Source organism: Lathyrus oleraceus, chromosome 5 (assembly GCF_024323335.1).
Source record: "Lathyrus oleraceus cultivar Zhongwan6 chromosome 5, CAAS_Psat_ZW6_1.0, whole genome shotgun sequence".
Taxonomy (NCBI): Eukaryota; Viridiplantae; Streptophyta; class Magnoliopsida; order Fabales; family Fabaceae; genus Lathyrus; species Lathyrus oleraceus.
The window spans coordinates 394,420,518-394,424,712 of NC_066583.1; the positions used below are offsets into that span (position 1 = coordinate 394,420,518).

The window sequence follows — 4,195 nt, forward strand, 5'->3', positions numbered from 1 at the left end:
TAAATGTTTGGGTACGATCTAAACAACTTTTGATTCATGAGGTGGATTGTCGTTATATCGTACTAAAAGGATGTACATGGAGTCCAAAAAGAAATATATTTAACCTCAAAAGATGGTATTAATTGATTGAATGAAGAATGATTGATTAATAAATAAGGCAGCTCGCGAAGAATATGAATTCTCTTGCCTACGTATCCTTGTAGTGCAATAAGGAAATCAGAGCTTTCGTAGTTCATCTAACTAGGGCTGAAAACAAGGTGAATGAGTCAAAAGAAGATGATTAATTGAATATGAAAAGACTTGATAGTTACTTGATAAGAACCACACTAAAGTCTATGAGTAAAGGTGGATACGATGAGCAATGGGTCAAGCGTCCTGCACCCAAAGATATCCATAATAAGTGTAGAAAAGCTCCATTCTCATTCCTTCTTTACTACTTAAGGCTCGTGGCATGTAATTCTCATCTTAACTTTCAAGTTGTTGGAGAAGAGTCTTTGTTGCTTCTTATAGTGATGAAGACCTTATCAATCGTTTCGAATTGCACTAAAGTTTATGAATAGAGATGAATAGAATGAGCAATTGGGTTAAGCGTCCCGCACCCAAATATATTCATAATGGGGGTAGAAATTCTCTACTCCTATTCATTCTCTATTGCTTAAGGCTCGTGTCGTACAACTTGAGTCATGATTGATAAGTTATTGGTGCAGTCCTTTGTTTGTTACATTGCTACTTCGGGAAGGGAGAGAATTGCCAATCATATGATTTAAATTATGCTAAAGTTTATGAATAGAGACGAATGCGATGAGCAACTGGGTCCTTCGTCCTGTACCCAAAGATATTTAGAATGAGGGTAGGAATTTTCCGTCCCATTCCTTGTTTATTGCTTAAGGCTCATGCCACACAATTCTAACTTTGATCTAAAAAGCTCTTGAAGAAACACCTTTGATGTGGCTTGTATTATCCACTGCTTGGTATGACCGAGGATACCTTGATTGAAAGTCTAACTTGAGGCCTCGAGCTTCACAGTTTACAGAAAAAATCTTATTAAGTGACGAAGGGTCTTTTGTTACTCCAATTAGACCGTGAGATTATACAGGATCAAAGGATTTAATTGATCAAAATTACTTTTGATCAACTTGAATCGAGGGTTTGATTTGATTTGGAGAGCTAGGTTAATCCCAATCTAATGGTTAAAATATTACAAATTAATCTAAAGGATTATGAAATTGTTTAAACTTGATTAAAATTTTATGTCAAGATTAATCCTAGGGGATCATGCATTGGTTAATCAAAATTTTGATTAAAAAAATTCTAATTCAAAATTCTTAAGGGAGCATATTATGTTATTTGGTTAAAATATCAAAATAAGCCTCATAAAGGCAAAATGGTCATTTCATAAAATATTGATATTGGATTAACTTTTTAACCATAAAAATCAATTAAAATCAATTATCTAACCTATCCTAAAATTCTAGAAAATTATCTAATTATCTAATTAATTATAATTTTCTAAATCTAATTAACTAATCAAACTAGTATTTCTAACATCTAAAATTCTAATTACCTATTTACTAATCAAGAATTAGATCCTAATTATTAAATCCTAATCTTAAAATCTAATAAGCCTAATTAACTAATCAAGACTTAAAAATCCTAATCTCTAATTACTAATTAATTCCCTAATTACTAACTAAAACCCTAAATTACTAACTAATCGAAAAACAAACCAGGACCAAGCCCACAAGGACTGAGATCGGGCCAACAAACTGCAATACCAAGGGAGGTGTGAATTCGGATTGGACATGGGCCTCAAAGCAGAGGCCCATTCGCTACTGTAGGAAATGTGAGGGGGTGCGGATAGACAAAATGTCTAGGCCTTAGGCCCAAAGGATCATGGAATAACATAGTATGCCCAAGCCTTTAACACTCTTCATGAACCGAAGCAGAACAAGGAGGAAAACGCTTCTCAGAAGAAAAAAAAGGCGTCGCGACTTCGACTTCAACGTGCGCGTTCGATGCTCCGGTCTCATATGCTCTTCAGGTTTTGTTCCCGCTTCAAGGTGCGTGAAAATGGTACGAGCAGAAAACGAAATCGAGTCTCGCCTCAGCTCAAATCCACCACCGCTTCTGTCACCAATACTCGTGTTCAGCTAGAATTCGACTCGTTCGTGCAAGGCAACAGGGAGAAACACCGCGATCGCAGGCTCATCACGCTGGTGTTGCACCTTCGAAACCTTATTCGAAATAGAAAGTAGGAACGCTAACAGTTCAAGCGTGCGCGAACAAAGGAAACATGAGAACGAAGACGAAGTAATCAACTCACCAGTAACCAAAACGACTGCAGGTAATGAATCTTTCTTCCTTTGTACCATCCTCTCTTCTTCTTCGATCTGCTTCTGTTTACTTATCCGTATTCTTCTTCTGTTCTTGATGCAAAGTGAGTCTGTTGAGCTTGATGCAGAAGATTGCAAAGGTTGCAGAAAGTGGATGGATCTTAAAGATTGCAGAAGGAAGCTCGAAATTGCGGCAAGATCTCAATGAAGAAAGTTGCAGCATGCTTGAAGCGAAGACAAAATGCCGGCACCACAGAATGAAGCAAGTGAAATGTTATATAGAGGGATGAAGAGTTATAACCGAAATGGGCAGTGCGGGCAATTCTGTCAGGGCAGGTAACAGAGTTAGTTTAAATTCACATTGAAATGAAATTGAGATTTAATATTTAGTTAGGTTCGATTTGTTAGTTAAACTCTGTTGAATTCTGTTGAAAGACTCATGTTGAAATCCCGCTGCCAGTTGTTACATGTTAAGTTCTGTTAGAAATTCAGTTTGAGTTGGTTGAAGTTGAAATGAATGAGCTCAATAGGAAGTGAATGAAACCCGAGTGGCAGTGTTAGTTAAGGTATTAGTTAGTTTCTGATTAGGTGGTGTGATGCAATTTTGAGCTTAAATTCTATTAAAGTTGTTTCAAAAAAACAGTTAGAATTAATTGGTTTAAATGTTGTATTAGCCGACTATTAAATGAATTTGTTAGCTAAATGGTTTAAAAAAAGAAGGATTAGATGGAACTCTCAGTTTCTTTTATATGCAAAACAAGATGGAAGTGAGGTTATGAGATGTTGAGTTAGTTGAATTTAATTTATTATTAGGTGCAGTTAGTGAAAATTCAGCTATGATGGTTGTTGCTGAAATTCTGTTAGAACGTACTTGTTCCAACTTGTGGGGACTGTCATGACTTGTGTTAATAATTAGGTCAATTTGTAATCTTGGCTTCAGAAGTGATTTTGTGTAATTGATCCATGTTTGTTTGGTTGGTAAAATTCCTGCTGAAATGAACATATACTAATGGTTTGAGTGGTTGGTTTGGATGCTTAAAATGGTGATTAAAAGAATATTCAGGACTGTTATTGCTTATGAGTGCAGTTGTTTTTTCTTTTTGCAGAACTGGTTGTCACAAGGTTAGATGTTATTGCATTGCTAATTGATGAGTATGCCATGATCATGTTTGGTGGATAGTTGATGAACACTTATGCTAGGGCAGTAATAGGTTTCTAAGTTCATTGTAAATTACCTTGTTTGAACATGTGATTTGCTTTTGTTTGAATTTCATGGCAATGTGCTAATGTATGGTTATGACTTGGTTGATTTTGTAGGTTTGGTGGACATGACCTTGAACATGGGCAATGTTACTTGTAAATGAAGAAACATGGTAAAAGCAAACCAACATGACTTTTGGATGATGAAACAAGGCAAGATGGATAGGATTTGGTCTTAGGTGGTCAAAAGGGTTGAGTTGACTTTGGTCAAAGTTGACCAAAAAGTCAATTGTTGATCAAAGTCAACACTTGGTTAAAGTTCAATTTTTTTAAAATAATTTTCTCATGTATGGACACTTATGCTTTGTAATTGAAGTTGTAATTTAATGATACCTTGAATGGTCTCATATGAACATGATTTGAATGAACAATGACTATGACTTTTTGAATGATCTTTGAAGAAATCAAATCAGAAACTTTTGATCAATTGAATCAAAAAGATCACAAGCATATGATAATACATGAACCAAGTGGACCAAAATTCATAGATGAATCAGGAATGCAAGCCATTATGGACCAAAATAAGAAATGGACTAAGATAAGCAATGCACCAATGCAAAAATGACCTAGGAGTTTTGAAAGTACCATGGGCTTGGAATCAA

General features: G+C 35.5%; 1 long non-coding RNA gene across 2 annotated transcripts; it reads left to right on the forward strand.

The window, feature by feature from the left end:
- The first annotated feature begins 1,751 nt into the window (after positions 1-1,751).
- LOC127085042 (uncharacterized) lies at positions 1,752-3,985 on the forward strand. 2 transcript variants are annotated; one of them, XR_007788902.1, is made up of 3 exons: positions 1,924-2,344; positions 2,439-2,669; positions 3,651-3,985. It is a non-coding gene; the product is annotated as an uncharacterized LOC127085042 (long non-coding RNA). The 2 variants fall into 2 exon arrangements; XR_007788901.1 differs by having other exon boundaries at positions 1,752-2,344; positions 2,439-3,985.
- Positions 3,986-4,195: the final 210 nt, after the last annotated feature.